Source organism: Bombina bombina, chromosome 3, assembly GCF_027579735.1.
Source record: "Bombina bombina isolate aBomBom1 chromosome 3, aBomBom1.pri, whole genome shotgun sequence".
In the NCBI taxonomy this organism is placed as follows: Eukaryota; Metazoa; Chordata; class Amphibia; order Anura; family Bombinatoridae; genus Bombina; species Bombina bombina.
The window spans coordinates 1,036,582,187-1,036,599,788 of record NC_069501.1 but is presented as its reverse complement, the minus strand read 5'-3'; positions in this window follow the sequence as shown (position 1 = coordinate 1,036,599,788).

The window sequence follows — 17,602 nt, the reverse complement described above, 5'->3', positions numbered from 1 at the left end:
TTTCATATTGGCAAGAGTCCATGAGGCCCACCCTTTTTATGGTGGTTATGATTTTTTTGTATAAAGCACAATTATTCCAATTTCTTTGTTGATGCTTTTTTACTCCTTTCTTTATCACCCCACTACTTGGCTATTCGTTAAACTGAATTGAGGGTGTGGTGAGGGGTGTATTTATAGGCATTTTGAGGTTTGGGAAACTTTGCCTCTCCTGGTAGGATTGTATATCCCATACGTCACTAGCTCATGGACTCTTGCCAATATGAAAGAAATGAATTTATCAGGTAAATTCTTACATAAATTATGTATTTTAAAACTCTTGAGTGCCATATTTTATTTTTATTATAGAAAAATTTAGATTAAAAAATTAGATTTTGATGACGGGTAAGAACCATATTTCCTATAAATTGTAAGTTTAATTAGTTTGTAGGATATGCTTGTCTCAAGTGTTTTTTAAGTTCCCTACTGCCTTTGATGGACTTTTATTCCATTAATCAACCACTTGTTCTGGTGGTAATTCAACAAATCATGACCCCTTGCTCTGGTGTTGCACCTTTTTCTGAAAAATACTTTTAGTCTCCGCTTTATTAACTCTGTTTAATATACTTGAAAGTTTCTAAAATAGCACCTCTCTCCTTTTATGCTTTACATATTTAAGGCTATGTTTTGTAATGTTTATTTGCTAGACCATGTACTATTTTAGTAGCCCTTTCTTTTAACAGATTCCGGTTTATTATAACCTTTTAGATATGACCACAATTATTTTAAAATAATGAAATATTCACATCAGTGGTATTTTCATTTATACTAATTTTGTGCAGTTTTGTGGGTTGTTTTTTTTTGTTTTTTTTCCGTCTGAAATAAAAGGGGATATTTTTAAAGTCTTTTTTTTTAAAATAAAAAATCATTTTTAGCAGTTTTCAAAATTATTTTTTGCGTTAACTACATTTTTAGGCTTTACATTTTTTGAGCTTTTTTTTTAAAAAACAAACAGATGAATTAACTTGAGATGAATGACTACATTTTTATCTTTTTATGTTCCTTTTGGAGTTTTATGTCCCATTTAATGCATTAATTGCTTCATGGTGATACTAATTTAAAAGTGTTTGAAATTTGTAGAGTGAAAATACAGTACAAAGTAATATTTTACTACAATAAATACTTTTTAATTGAATCAATTTAATACTGCTTTGAGTAAAATGCTCCATTGAAACCCAGCATATTTAAAAAAAAAAAAAAAGTTATTGTAACGGTTAACACAAACATTATATATGTTGGTTATAACTCAGATAGTAAATACATTATAAATTGTGCGACTGTGTTCTCCTATTTTACAGAAACCAGTTGGTAAAACTCTGCATCTTTATTCTGTACGCCACCATCTTGGTACATGAGTTGTTGCATCTTGAGACAGAAACAGTGCACTTTTAAAAATAATTGATTTTACCAGCATATTTGCCTAGCACTCTGTTTTAGTATGCACAGTAGTTAGTTTTTGCGGTGTTTAATGCAGTTTAAAAGTTACATAAAAATCATAAAAAAATCACTCTCTAATTCTACAGAGGCTGCAATGCTCTAGATTATTCCAGAGTACAAGAATTCTTAAATTCCAAGATGGTGGTGCCCAGTGTGATGTAGAACGTCACTTACCAGCCATTTTGAAGGGTTAAAATAAGAGAATATCTTTAAAGACTGCTGCAGGCACAGGAGCAAGATCAAAAGAAAAGTGAATAGTAACCATTGCCAGCATTGATTCACTTGCTAAAGGTCTGGCTTTGTCATGTATTATATATTTTTCAATAGGTTGTCCCCAAGGTTGTATGAAATTCCTTTAAAGGTAGACACCATAGTTTAAGGTCCTTTATTGCATGTGACTAGATTTGTAGGTGATATTGAATACTGTGTAAAACCTACCTCTGAATACTCCAGGGATTTCCATCTAACTTTTATAACTATTTTCCCTGGCATAGGTTCAGAAAAGGCAAATAATGTATCACAGATAACTTACTGCTTAATAAAAGTGCCACTGGGAAATATTACATAAAAGCAGAGGTGCTTAAAGGGACACTGAACCCAATTTTTTTTCTTTTGTGATTCAGATAGAGCATGCAATTTTAAGCAACTTTCTAATTTACTCCTATTATTAATTTTCCTTCGTTCACTTGCTATCTTTATTTGAAAAAGAAGGCATCTAAGCTTCTTTTTTTTTCGACAGCATTTTTTTTATTGGTGGATGAATTTATCCACCAATCAGCAAGAATAACCCAGGTTATTCACCAAAAATGGGCCAACATCTAAACTTACATTCTTGCATTTCAAATAAAGATACAAAGAGAAGGAAGAAAATTTGATAATAGGAATAAATTAGAAAGTTGCTTAAAGGGGGGCGGAGTTTGCCATCATAGCGAGTGGTCGCACTAAAGAAGAGCTCTGCAGACCAACTCTGTTTATTTTCCTTTTCACTCCCTTTGGTACCTTTTTTAAAACCATTTTATTTCCCATACCTTACTTCTCTAACCCATTGGAAATACTTCTCTACAACTTTGAAGATTGGACTTTACCCTAATCTTATAATTTTTCTAACTTGGGAAAAAAAAATTTCACTGCGCCACGCTCTCCTGTGGCGCTCCCGTCAACCAACTTCCGGATTCGGAGCCCTAACTGATTCCAGCCCTCCGATCTCATCACCCTTGGACTTTGGCTGATTTACATACCTCCCGGTTCCAGCAGCTGACCCCACACAGCCATTAAGTAACCGTGGCTGTTTGAACTCACCGGAAAGCAGCCTCCTCTCCACCGCTGCCCTGCCGGGTGCACCGCCATATCCCGACGCAGCGCAACGGCCTGACTCCTCTCACCCTCCTTATCGATCACACGGTGTGTCACAACTAAGGCCAATACTTGCTCCTCTGACTACCGGATCTCCCTTTTCGACCCATCAGATTGAGGGGCCTGAGGAAAACACCGCGGTCCAGATCTCAAGTGTAAGCTACTCCCACGTGGGATTCTCTAACATCATAAACGTTACAAGTGTTACTGGGGACACTATACTTACCCTAAACTGCACATACAGCATAAGGTTAAAGGTCCCTCATAAACTTTACTGCACTTGAAACTTCATTGCTGCATAACCCAATCACTCTGAGGCTTCAATATTGGCCCACCTTCGTGAGTCACTAGCATTAGTACACTCTGCTTGCAGACAAGAGACAGGATACACCATATTTGAAGCTGTGGCAGCACCTACACGGATTTTGACTCTCTCAATACTTCTCAGCACTACACGGAGGGAGATTCATTTCATCTCCCCATCTATGAGGTTGCTCTTTCTTGAGGACTCACAACGCCAATTGAAGCATACTTACTGTTTCCTACACATATCTAAATACTGCAGCATCTGTTGATAATAGTGATATGGACCAGCTCTAACTTGGAGGTCTGAGGATTAACTGTCCTGCTCCCTGTGGATACCTCCAACTTTCCACCAGTCCCCTTTAGGTATTATTATTATTGTCAGCAGCTATACCTCACCAACACCTTAGCTGGGTTATCCCCTTGCCCCATGGTGTGAATCTGTCTGTCATTGTCCTCATCTGACCTCTCTCTCCCCCCTTTCCTGTTGGCCCACTGTGCCCACAGGTCATACCCCACACTCCCCTTTTCCTTACTCGCTCGGCAGAGAGCAATCCCCTGGGGAGAGAGTCACTCAGCATTCAGGCCTCCCACACTACTTCTTCAATCAAGATCTAAGTGAACCTAGAGAAGACATAAACCAGTATCAGTGAGAGACCACTACTGACTTATACACTTGTTTTTTTTTTTTTTAATCAGCAGCTCACTATCTCATGCTGGGCTAGGCACCGCCACCTGAGGGGTGCCTGATATACTATCTCTGCTCCACGTCCCACCGCTGCAATTGTCATTAGAACCTTCCCAAGTGAGTCCCTTGTTTATAGGGTTTATCATGAGTAAGATGCCTCACTCGCAAAGAAAGAAACAGAAGCACGGAGATATTCCGAAACGGACACTCTCAGATCATTTCTCATACAAGAATACTTCCGACCAAGACCTTTCTGACGACGATTCTAGAGACTCTACCACCTTTCCCAAGGAATCTTCTCGACCCCTCTCCCTTTCTACAGAAAGAATCACCCATTCTTCTTCCACCATTCTCGACTCCATTAAAGATCTCTCGAACAAAATGGACTCCCACTATACTTCACTAAAGCAAGAACTTAAAGCCTCTGTCTCCGAATTGAAGAGAGATATCTCCCTCTTGGGAGAGAGAACAGATTCTCTGGAAAAAAAGCAAGAAGATCTACACGTCGACCACTCCAATCTTTTAAGTTATACCCAATCTCTAGCCGAAATGATATCAGGTTTGGAGACCAAACTGGCAGATCAGGAAGATAGGTCATGTCGAAATAACCGCAGAATACGAGGCATTTCTGAGGAAGTCACCCCAACGGAACTACCTACCTATCTGCAATCCCTCTTCACAGAGCTACTTGGTCCTACTCCCCGTCAGGAAAGCCTAATTGACAGAGCCCACAGGGTTCTTAGACCACGGAATGCACCCATGGGGTCTCCCAGAGATGTAATTGTGCGGTTACATTACTTCACATTCAAAGAAAGAATTATAAGAGCTTCATTTCAGAAGAAGACTTTGACGGAGCCATTTAAGGACATACAGGTTTTCCCAGACCTCTCTGCCCACACCCTATCTGGCAGAAGACTCTTTCACCAAGTCACTCAATGCCTCCGTAATAACAACATCAAATACCGATGGGGCTTCCCTGTCCGTATATTTTTTCAATACAACGACACTTCATACACTGTTGCTACTCTTGAACAAGGTTTCCAAATTCTACAGTCGCTGACAATCTTCCTCAGGTTCTCCAGGACACTCCCAGGAAGCTCAACACTGCAGCAGTCCCCTGGCAGCCTCAACGCCAAGCTTTCAGTTTCCAGTCCTCTATGGAAGGACCCCCATCATCTTTACTCCCGAAACAGTCCCAGATGTGAAGAGGGGCTCCTGATTCCCAATGTACTGTGATACACCTTCCTGAACCCTCACAGGCCTACAATTATTGGACGGCCTCCCTTTTGCCCATTGTTGCCCTTTATACTCATATGCCACCCTTACCCATTTTCCCCTTCCCCTGAAGCCCCCCCCTGAATGACACTGTTTATCCTTCTGGGACTCTCAAACCACAGTGTCTAGAAGAAGCTGGAAGGGTAACGTAAATTTAAATTATATCTGTTAATGTTTGGATTTTGCCACCTGTTCATGTGTTTTTAATGCTTATTATATTGTAGTTTATGCTGTATTGTTATATTTGATTACGTTAGGTTATTCACAATAGACCTAATCAACTCATTCTCCTATACTTAGAGATATCCCCTAACTCATTTCCAAACCCTCCCATAGATTGACTGCTTTTTAATAAATATAGCCGACCCTACGTTAGGGAACCTATCCTAAGTACACTCCACGTGATACATCTCTCAGTCCTGATAACTTACTGGTTCTAGACACCTTACCTTAGACTTTACAACATTAACTCGCCCTCTTAATACAGTGAGACACATATCTACATGGCAGGTTCTACCCTAGCCTTTGTTTGACGGCTTGACTTAGCTCAACATACACCATAGACAATAACTCATACCGGACCTCTTGGAAAATAGTTGGTATCCATATCTAGCTCTCAGGTCCACATAAACTACCCATCATACCTTTTATAACCCGTATGTCACATTGAGATAAATGACCGGACTTTAGTAAGCCAAAGCTCTTTCTATCTCTCACATAGTGAAGCCAATTCTCAAGTTATTATTTACATGCTACTAAGCTGTTCCAGACAAAACTGTTGTCATGCTCTCTATATAATATTGATGTTATTTTAGCAGCTCATTCCTGCATAGCTCAGTAATGTTGTCAATCTCTGCCAAGGTTTCTCATGCAATTCAACTTTACAGCTGACTCTTCACCTTGTTTGACACGTTATATTTGATATGGTTATAATGTTTGAAATGTTATGCATGTTGATTTTATTCTACTCTGTTAGTCTTAGACAGATTTACCCCCCCCCAATAGTTATTACCCCTCATGTATATTACCGCCTCTAATCTACTCTCCCCCTTCCTGATCCTAACCCATTAAGTGAAGCGGAATTCTAGTCAGGCACCCCTCCCCCCTCCCTCACATCCCCATAATATCCTAACATCGTCCCCTCCCTCTTACACTTAGAACCGCCCATTTTGGTCCCTGTAGGACCCCATCCCACTGAACTCCCAGTAGTAATAGTTACCACGGATAATACTTCACGGTAAATAACCTTAGCCTTCTCCCCCTCAGCACTGGTCCATCTTGTGGACACCTTGTTACTTCCCCCTCCTCTCATATCCTTTTTCCCGCTTTAAGGTCTGCATCTCTACCTCTACACCACGATACACCTCAATCAAAAGTTTATTATCTAAGCAACTCCTACCCCCCCCCATTACTTCCCCCTCCTATAGCCCTTTATCCCCCAATTCGAGCGGCTTTTGCCCGCTGCTTCCCTCTCCCTTCACCCAAATAAGTGGGCTCTTCACAGTTAAAACCAGTGATTCTTCTTTAACCATAACGCTCTCATAGTTACACAAATTAGGAACCGGAGGCATATAGCTTAGTATCCATAATGTCAGAATTAAAATTTTTAACCCTTAATACTCAAGGACTTAATTCCCCGACCAAGCATAGTTTATTGCTTACCATGCTATCACGTAATAAGATTGATGTGGCTTTTATTCAGGAGACACATTGGCTAATCAACACAGATTCCGCATACACATACAGAAAATTCCCCACAGTAGTTACATCATCTTTCCATTCCAAAGCTAGAGGGGTCGCCATTCTAATCGGCTCTTCTACACTATATGAAGCGATTTATATAGAAAAAGGTCCCCAGGCACGCTTTATTATTCTAATTTGTAAACTCAACCACAGATTATTCACACTAGTAAATGTATATGCACCTAACTCAGGGCAAATTCGATTTCTTAGATCACTACTGGAGTCGGTGGCAGCCGTGACCCAAGGGGAACTGATGTTGGGAGGAGATCTCAATCTTATCTGGAATCCTTTAGTAGATAGAACAGGCCCCCCGATCTCCACATCTGAGAGGGCATTGCTCTCACTATCTTCCGCCTTCCAAAACCTAGTCAAACAATATGATCTTTATGATGTTTGGAGAGCGATACATCCAAATAGACGAGAACATACTTTCTATTCAGCTCCTCACAAGTCTCATACACGGATTGATTTCTTCTTCTCAAGTTCACGTCTCTTAGATGTGATCTCGGACGCGACGATTTCGGCAATCTCATGGTTGGACCACGATTCCTTGACAATCGAACTAGGTAACCCTCCCCTACATGGGGTTGGCATGTCGTGGCGCCTTAAGGATTTTCTGGTCACTACCCCTGACATTAGGGCGGAAACTTTATCCACGCTCTCCACCTTCTTGAGTACTAATCGCACTCCCCTTTCGGAAGAGGTGTTGTGGGCCACACTTAAGGCATACCTCAGAGGTTTCTATATTGACAAATCTACCCAGATTAGAAAGGTGCGAGGAACCTCGCTTGCGTCCCTTAACTGTCGACTCAGAACCCTGAAACTTGAGCTCTCTAACTCCTATTCTGCTACAACTAGTGCTCAACTGTCTGAGATCACTAAACAGATCAAGGATTTGGAAGTTGGTGAAACCCAGCGCATGTTAGATAGACTTAAACAAGTCTACTATCATAGTAATAATAAGGTCTCTACCTTATTAGCCAGAAAACTAAGACATCGGACGGCACAAGCCAAAATTACTTCCATAAAAACCCCAGGTGGCCTCGTGACGTCTCCAACAGATATAGGGGAAGCTTTTAAACATTTTTACTATCAGCTGTACAATTTGGACTCTTCAGACCCTACGAAAACTCTTGATCCCATTAGCATTCGCAGATACCTCTCCTCCCTAGATCTCCCTCGATTTGGACCAAACCGAAGCATCGACTCTGACATCGCCCATCTCTCTTGAAGTCACCTTAGCCATTAAAGACCTTAAAATCGGGAAATCTCCAAATTTCCCCCATCCTCTGTAAGGTCTTTAACGAAGTATTTAGCAAAGGCAGTTTCCGAAGGGAATTTCTTGAAGCCTCCATCACCACTATACTAAAAGCTGGCAAGGACCCTCAGGATTGTGGGAGCTATCGCCCGATCTCTTTGCTTAATATAGATACCAAACTTTACGCAAAGATAATAGCAAATCGACTTGCCAAAATCACCCCCACTTTGATACACCCAGATCAAGTGGGATTTATCCCCCGGAGAGAAGGTTCGGATGCCACAAGGCGCGTCTTGGACATACTATTGGAGAGCGCAAGCGGAGATACCCCCACGTTAGCCCTATCATTGGACGCTGAGAAAGCTTTTGATAGGGTGAGGTGGGAGTACTTATGGGAAACTCTGCGTATTTTTGGGATCCCTGAAAAATTCATTGTTGCTATTCAAGCTCTATACTCCAGTCCATCCGCTAGGGTCAAGGGAATAGGGTTTCAATCTAAGAGCTTCGATATAACCAATGGGACGAGACAGGGCTGCCCCCTTTCCCCGCTCTTGTTTGCTTTCTCCATAGAGCCATTAGCCCAAGCTATGAGGACAGACCCGGATGTTTCCGGCTTTACCATTGGCCCCCATCAGCACATCATCTCTCTGTATGCGGATGATGTAACTCTCCTGCTTACTAGTCCTCTTAGGTCACTCCCTCCCGTTTTCAAAATCATTTCTAAATTCCAGGCCCTAAGTTACTACAAATTAAATTTTGCCAAAACCGAAGCATTACATATCAATATCGCACCCCGAGATCTTGTCATTCTACGTGAAAGATATCGGTTCCAATGGTCGCCTCATTCCCTAAAACTACTAGGTATCCACCTTTCCCCAAATGTTTCCACTGTTATCCTTAAGAATTTCACAGAGAGACTCCCTGATTGGAAAAAACTACTAGAATCCTGGGACTTTAGAGATATTTCATGGACTGGCAGAATTGCTGCCATTGAAATGTCTTATATTCCAAAAATTATCTATTTATTCCGCACTATCCCACTCAATCTGCCTCGACCAATTTTGAATAAGCTTCAGAGCCTTATTACCAGTTATGTCTGGAAGGGCAAGCATCCTCGAACATCGAGACAAACACTTCAAAGACCCAGCGATAGAGGAGGCCTAGGAATGCCTAATATCATCCTCTACTATCAAGCGGCGCGTTTAACCCACCTGATCGATTGGGGTCACACTGATAATTCAGCCCGATGGAGAGAAGTTGAACAGTCTTTCCTCCCTTCGGGAATAAGGTTACCTGACCTCCCTTGGATCCCCTCTCACTACTGGAAAAACCTTGATACTGCGCACCCGGTGATACTGGATACCCTTAAGTTTTGGGATCAGACGAGACACTTAGACTCGATTGCCCCCACCCCTCCCCGTGTCAAACTATAGCTAGTGCTCTCTTTTGCCTACCTGACACTCATATCTCCAGATGGTCCTCTCTTGGAGCTGACCGTGTTGCTGACCTCTATGGTCATACCGGAGGTATCTCTCACGCATCGATTTGTAATAAATTACGGATCCCAACCCCGTTGAAGTTTGAGGCCTTCCGACTCTCTTCCATTATCAGATCATGGGGTTTCCCTAGAGAGTGCCTTAGATCTGACACAAAATGGGAACAGCGATGGTCCTTACCTAACAAGCTTAAAGGAACCTTATCGTTCCATTACGAGATATTATTGGATCCCTCCTCTCAACAAAAAGTTTCACAGTTCATAGCTTGGGAAACCGAACTTAACTTCACGGTTGACGCCGACTCTTGGTACAGAGAACTTAAGTTTACTAGTAAGTTATTACACTCCACATCCCTTTGGGAACTCCACTATAAAATCTCAGTGAGATGGCATCTAGTCCCAGCTACCCTTCACAGGATATACAATTCTCACTCTCCTGTCTGCTGGAGGGGCTGCGGACAAATTGTAACTCAGGCACATATTTGGTGGTTCTGCCCTAGACTCTCCTCTATATGGCTCTGGGTAACAAACTTACTAAATTCTCTAGGCATAATTGTACAGCTTAGCCCCCAAATTGGTCTGCTTCACCTCAAATTCCCAGCCCTCACACCTACACAGAAGGCCTTATCCATCTATGTTCTGATGGCCACTAAACTAGAAATTGCAAAAGCCTGGAAACAAGTCTCTCCTCCTAGTACCTCACAGATTTCAGCTACAGTTAACTACATCTCTAAAATGGAAGCCTACTCTCATTCAGCCCTAGATAAGCTAGATTTCTATCACGCAACTTGGGCCCCTTGGTGGGAAAAATTCTCTGATTAAACCAATTCTACATTGATTAGACCTTGGTCACTTCTCTCTGATACTATACACCTACAACATTAGATACTACTGTTTTGTCATAATACTCACACTCTTCTCATTCCCTCTCCTAACCCACTATTTTCTCCTTATCCTCCTCTCCGTTCCTCGCCCCACTAACCTTTTCGAGACTACCCTATGAGAGCATATATCCCCACTTATTCACGTATCTTTTTTTGTTTGTTCTTTTCTCTTTTTTTTATCTCTTGTATTGTTTCTTATTAATATAAAATTGAGGACGATGCTTTCTTTCTCCTTTTTGTTTTGTTTGAAATGTCATACAACATTAGATTATCGCTCTAGTGATTGTTATTATTTTCCTGTACCCATATTTTTCAAAATGCTTCATTTGTATTATGTGTTTTCAAAAAAAAAAAAGAAAAAAAGAAAAAAAAAAAGAAAGTTGCTTAAAATTGCATGCTCCTATCTGTATCACAAAAGAAAAAAATTGGGTTCAGTGTCCCTTTAAGCGTTTATCTGGACAGTATTCACTAAAGATTCACCTGGATCCACAGTATAATATGCTCAAGGGATATAAAACAGTGCTTCTTTTGTAAAAACAAATGTTAAATCAAAGTAAACAAAATAAGAGACTGATTGTGTTAAAAAACAGCAACAAATTGACTTGTTTTCTTGCAAAATTAGCACTTAAAATTTCTCATTGTATCCCCTGCTCTCCAAGAGATGAGAGCAGACATCTTTTGAACTTAAGTTGCATCATGCCTCTTCTGAGCATGAGCAAAACGGGCTTACTGTTTTTCTTGCATTCACTAAGCCAGTTCAACTTACTTTAGAAGATTTATGACATCACGCTAGATCAGCCTTCCTGTAGAGACCCCAGCCTCCTTTTAGGACAGTGACCGGAGGTAACTGGCACTGCACAAATGAACTTAAACAAATACATAAAATGTAAAATAATTTTAACCCTTTTAATGTCAGGGTTAACTTGTCTACATTTCAGTGATGGGATTGGGTCAGGGGGGCATCCCTATGAAGCTAGGCACGCTCTCCAGAGCGAGATTCCATCCAGGAAGCGACGTTGGCTTCAGGACAGCCAAACGGCTCAGACGTTCTATTCCGTCCTAACGGCTCTTAAGCCTGTGCGGTTAGGATGGAATAGAACGCTGCAACAGCGTTAAAATAATGAATAATACATATTGCAATGATTTATATTAAATGTATCCCACTGCTTAGTGCTTTTTTATTACAACTATATACCTTTAAGATAATGCTTTAAATATCACATAGGATATTGGTTCTTAAACCTTTTTCAGACTGTGGCACATCTGTGTTCTTCATACTGGACTCTCCTGTAATTAACCATGCATTTTATAGTATTTTACAGTTTGCATTGCATTGGCCATGTTCAAATTACATTACAATATATACATATATTTTTATTGTAATAAATGACAAATTTAAATTTGATATTAATTTAGATTGGACGGAGATGAATGTTTACTATTGAGATGTCTTTTTAACTTTCAGATGAGTCTCACCACATCTATAATATAATTGCGTTTGTAATGTCCGTCGTTATCGGCAGTTGCGCACGCATCCTCAATGGAATGTTGGCGGCGCGAGGCAGCCAACAGAATTCACCGATTCCGAAAATGGCAGGGTGGTGAAAGATATCCACTGGGATGCAGCAAAGGCAAACGGAGCATTACAAAAATAAAAAAAAAAACGCCCTCACGAAGTATAACTAAAAAAAAAAAAAGAACCACGCCAAGTATTAACACATACACCGCAAACCCACACATCGCAAAATAATAAAGTAACACCTTAATCCCTTAACCGTCAACCACCCACATCGCAATTACCCTATTAACCCCTAAACGGCAAATCCCACACATCGCAATAAACCTAATTACCCTATTAACCCCTAAACCCCCACATTGCAATAAACATAATAAACCCCTAAACCGCAAAGCCCACGCATCGCAATAAACCTAATTAACCTATTAACCCCTTAAACCACCAAAACCCACAACGCAAATAACTAAATTACTAAGCCCCCTAACCTACCCCCCTAAATTAACACAAATTAAACAAAAAAAATCTAAAGTTACAAAAAAAGCTAGATTACAAAAATAAAAAGGCTAACATTACAGAAAATAAAAAAAACAAATGACCAAAGTTTACAAAATGAAACCTAATCCCTATGAAACTAAAAAAGCCCCGCAAAATAAAAATACCCACTACTGTAAAAAATAAACTACCAGTAGCCCTTAAAAGGTTCTTTTGCAGGGCATTGCCCCAAGATAAACGGCTCTTTTACAGAAAAAAGTCTAAGTCCCCCTAATAGTAAAACCATCTCACCCACCAAACCCCCCAAAATAAAAGAACGTAACACTAAAAAACCTAAACTACCCATTGCCCTGAAAAGGGCATTTGTTTGGGCATTCGCATTAAAAGGGCATTTAGCTCTTTTACTTCCCATCCCTAATCTAAATAAAAAAAACCCGCCCTCCAAAAAAAATCCTTAAACAAAACCAGTCTAACCCCCAGGTTTGTAATCACCGTTCCTGAAGTCCGGCGGAGAAGGTCTTGTTCCAGGCGGTGAAGTCTTCTTCCAATTGGCGACCTCTTCATTCTTCTTCCAGGAACATCCGGAGCGGAGCTGAAGGCTGGCGACCGCTGAGCCATGGAGCGTGGAGGATCCTCTTCGTACGATCGCCACTGTACACTGAATAGTCTTCAGCTCCGCGCCGTATTGTTCCTGGAAGAAGAAAGAAGAGGTTGCCGCTTGGAAGAAGACTTCACCGCCTGGAACAGGACGTTCTCCAACGGACTTCAGGAACGGTGAGTACCAACCTGGGGGTTATACTTAGGTTTTTTTAAAGGGACAGTCTACCATAGAATTGTTATTGTTTTAAAAGATAGATAATCCCTTTATTACCCATTCCCCAGTTTTGCACAAACATCACAGTTATATTAATAAACTTTTTACCTCTGTGATTACCTTGTATCTAGGAACCTTCTTCCAGCCCCCTGATCACATGACTGTGACTGTTTATTATCTATTGTCTTAAATTTAGAATTGTGTTGTGCTAGATCTTAAATAACCTCCTGTGCCTGAACACAGTGTTATCTATATGGCCCATGTGTACTTTCTGTCTCTTTGTGTTGAAAAGAGATTTAAAAAGCATGTGATAAGAGGCAGCCCTCAAAGGCTTAGAAATTAGCATATGAGCCTACCAATGTTTAGTTTAAACTAAGAATGCCAAGAGAAAAAAGCAAATTTGATTATAAAAGTAAATTGGAAAGTTGATTAAAATTAAAAGTCCTACCTGAATAATGAAAGTTTAATTAATACTAGACTGTCCCTTTAAGGATTTTTTTTGGGGGGGTTGTTTTATTTTGATTAGGGATGGGCAGTAAAAGAGCTAAATGCCCTTTTAAGGGCAATGCCCAAGCAAATGCCCTTTTCAGGGGGTTTGGTGGGTGGGGGGGTTACTGTTAGGGGGACTTAGACTTTTTTTCTGTAAAAGAGCTGTTTATCTTGGGGCAGTGCCCTGCAAAAAGCCATTTTTAAGGGCTACTGACAGTTTATTCTTAGATTAGGGGGTGTTTTTATTTTGGGGGGCTTTTTTATTTTCATAGGGATTAGGTTTAATTTTGTAAACTTTGGTAATTTTTTTTTTTTTCTGTAATATATTTTTTTTTATTTTCTGTAACTTAGGTTTAATTTCTGGGGGTTAGACTTAGTTTTTTTTTTAAATATATATATTTTTAGCTTAGGGATGGGCAGCAAAAGAGCTGAATGCCCTGTTAAGGGCAATGCCCATACAAATACCCTTTTCAGGGCAATGGATAGTTTAGGTTTTTTAGTGTTAGGTTTATTCATTTTGGTAGGTGGTGGAATTTTTGGTAACTGCAAAAGAGCTGTTTAACTTAGGGCAATGCCCTACAAAAATCAATTTTAAGGGCTATTTTTAGTTTAGAATTAGATTAGGGGGTGATTTTATTTTTGGGGGGCTTTTTCTCTTGTTAGGTGTATCCAATCCACGGATCATCCATTACTTGTGGGATATTCTCCTACCCAACAGGAAGTTGCAAGAGGATCACCCACAGTAGAGCTGCTATATAGCTCCTCCCCTAACTGCCATATCCAGTCATTCTCTTGCAAGCTCTCAACATAGCTGGAGGTAGTAAGAGGAAAGTGGTAAAATATAGTTAGTTTTTTCTTCAATCAAAAGTTTATTGTTTTTAAATGGTACCGGAGTGTACTATTTTATCTCAGGCAGCATTTAGAAGAAGAATCTGCCTGCGTTTTTCTATGATCTTAGCAGAAGTAACTAAGATCCACTGCTATTCTCACATATGTCTGAGGAGTGAGGTAACTTCAGAGGGAGAATGGCGTGCAGGGTATCCTGCAATACGGTATGTGCAGTTAAGTTTTTCTAGGGATGGAATTTGCTAGAAAATGCTGTGGATACCAGATTAATGTAAGTTAAAGCCTAAATACAGTGATTTAATAGTGACTAGTATCAGGCTTGCTATCAGAGGTATATACTCTGATTAATGTGCAATATAAAACGTTTGCTGGCATGTTTAATCGTTTTTATATATGCTTTGGTGATGAAACTTATAGGGGCCTAGTTTTTTTCCACATGGCTGGCTTTATTTTTGCCTAGAAACAGTTTCCTGAGGCTTTCCACTGTTATAGTATAAAAGTTACAGTTGGTGCAGTTAAAATTACAAACTGTGACATTCAGCTTCCCTCAGCAGTCCCCTGCATGCTATAGGACATCTCTGAAGGGCTCAAAAGGCTTCAAAAGTAGGAGCTGTGGCAGTTGTTATGACTGTTTAAAAAACATATTTTTCGTTTTGTTAATCTGTTTTTTTGTATTAAGGGGTTAATCATCCATTTGCAAGTGGGTGCAATGCTCTGCTAACTTGTTACATACACTGTAAAAATGTCGTTAGTTTAACTGCCTATTTTCACTGTTATTTCAAATTTTGGCAAAATTTGTTTCTCTTAAAGGCACAGTAACGTTTTTTTTTTTTTTTTTTTATATTGCTTGTTAACTTGATTTAAAGTGTTTTCCAAGCTTGCTAGTCTCATTGCTAGTCTGTATAAACATGTCTGACATAGAAAACTCCTTGTTCATTATGTTTAAAAGCCATGGTGGAACCCCATAGGAGAATGTGTACTAAATGTATTGATTTCACTTTAAACAATAAAGATCAGCTGTTATCTTTAAAAGAATTATCACCAGAGGATTCTGACGAGGGGGAAGTTATACCGACTAACTCTCCCCACGTGTCGGACCCTTTGACTCCCGCTCAAGGGACTCGCGCTAAAATGGCGCCAAGTACATCAAAGACGCCCATAGCGATTACTTTGCAGGACATGGCGGCAATCATGGATAATACCCTGTCAGCGGTATTAGCCAGACTGCCTGAATTCAGAGGAAAGCGCGATAGCTCTGGGGTTAGACGTAATACAGACCGCGCAGATGTTTTAAGGCCCATGTCTGATACTGCGTCACAATATGCAGAAGCTGAGGAAGAGCTTCAGTCTGTGGGTGACGTCTCTGACTCAGGGAAACCTGATTCAGATATGTCTACTTTTAAATTTAAGCTTGAGAACCTCCGGGTGTTGCTTGGAGAGGTTTTAGCTGCTCTGAATGACTGTGACACAATTGCAGTGCCAGAGAAATTGTGTAGACTGGATAAATACTACGCGGTGCCGGTGTGTACTTACGTTTTTTCCAATACCTAAAAGGTTTACAGAAATTATTTCTAAGGAGTGGGACAGACTCGGTGTGCCGTTTTCCCCCCCTCCTATTTTTAGAAAAATGTTTCCAATAGACGCCACCACACGGGACTTATGGCAGACGGTCCCTAAGGTGGAGGGAGCAGTTTCTACTTTAGCAAAGCGTACCACTATCCCTGTCGAGGACAGTTGTGCTTTTTCAGATCCAATGGATAAAAAATTAGGTTACCTTAAGAAAATGTTTATTCAACAAGGTTTTATCCTGCTGCCCCTTGCATGCATTGCTCCTGTCACTGCTGCTGCGGCGTTCTGGTTTGAGTCTCTGGAAGAGGCCTTTCAGACAGCTACTCCATTGACTGAAATACTTGACAAGCTTAGAACACTTAAGCTAGCTAATTCTTTTGTTTCTGATGCCATTGTTCATTTGACTAAACTAACGGCTAAGAATTCTGGATTCGCCATCCAGGCGCGTAGGGTGCTATGGCTTAAATCTTGGTCAGCTGACGTGACTTCAAAGTCTAAATTAGTTAACATTCCCTTCAAGGGGCAGACCCTATTCGGGCCTGGTTTGAGGGAAATTATTGCTGACATTACTGGAGGTAAGGGTCATAACCTTCCTCAGGACAGGGCCAAATCAAGGTCCAAACAATCTAATTTTCGTGCCTTTCGAAACTTCAAGGCAGGTGCAGCATCAACTTCCTCTGCTACAAAACAAGAGGGAACTTTTGCGCAATCCAAGCCTCCCTGGAAATCTAACCAGTCCTGGAGCAAAGGCAAGCAGGCCAGAAAGCCTGCTGCTGCCTCCAAGACAGCATGAAGGAACGGCCCCCTATCCGGCAACGGATCTAGTAGGGGCAGACTTTCTCTCTTCGCCCAGGCGTGGGCAAGAGATGTTCAGGATCCCTGGGCGTTGGAGATCATATCTCAGGGATATCTTCTGGACTTCAAAGCTTCCCCCCCACAAGGGAGATTTCACCTTTCGAGATTATCTGTAAACCAGATAAAGAAAGAGGCATTCTTACGCTGTGTGCAAGACCTCCTAATAATGGGAGTGATCCATCCAGTTCCACAGATGGAACAAGGACAGGGATTTTATTCAAATCTGTTTGTGGTTCCCAAAAAAGAGGGAACCTTCAGACCAATTTTGGATCTAAAGATCTTAAACAAATTCCTCAGAGTTCCATCGTTCAAAATGGAAACTATTTGGACAATCCTACCTATGATCCAGGAGGGTCAGTACATGACCACAGTGGATTTGAAGGATGCTTACCTTCACATACCGATTCACAAAGATCATCATCGGTTCCTAAGGTTTGCCTTTCTAGACAGGCATTACCAGTTTGTGGCTCTTCCCTTCGGGTTAGCTACAGCCCCAAGAATTTTTACAAAGGTTCTGGGGTCTCTTCTGGCGGTCCTAAGACCACGGGG